The sequence below is a fragment of the Sinocyclocheilus grahami genome, unplaced genomic scaffold (assembly GCF_001515645.1).
Source record: "Sinocyclocheilus grahami isolate Dianchi unplaced genomic scaffold, SAMN03320097.WGS_v1.1 scaffold44.1, whole genome shotgun sequence".
NCBI lineage: Eukaryota > Metazoa > Chordata > Actinopteri > Cypriniformes > Cyprinidae > Sinocyclocheilus > Sinocyclocheilus grahami.
In genome coordinates this window covers 171399-171671 of record NW_015505223.1, presented here as the reverse complement: position 1 = coordinate 171671, position 273 = coordinate 171399, and the positions used below count along the sequence as shown (strand labels likewise).

General features: G+C 30.4%; 1 protein-coding gene across 1 annotated transcript in view; it reads left to right on the top strand.

Annotated features, from left to right (window-relative positions):
- The window catches only part of LOC107582421 (U3 small nucleolar RNA-interacting protein 2-like), a 14670-nt gene that overhangs the window by 11878 nt on the left and 2519 nt on the right, over nt 1-273 (top strand). The window lies entirely within an intron of this gene.

Genomic DNA, 273 nt, shown 5'->3' with positions numbered 1-273 from the left:
ACACGGTAAATTTTGCTGGCAGCTTATTTAACTCAAGGAAATGCATCCTGAGATTAATATTAATACAACATAAACATAATAACATAATATATATATATGTACAAAATGACGCAGTTATTGCGTGCTATAGTCAGAATGTGTGATCCTGTGTGTGAAAACAAAGCAACTAAACCCAAAGAATTCACAATGTTTTATTATAATAATGTTCTCATTAGAATGTTATATACACGACATTCCCAATCATAGTTATTAATGTTGTGCACTGCTGTTTGA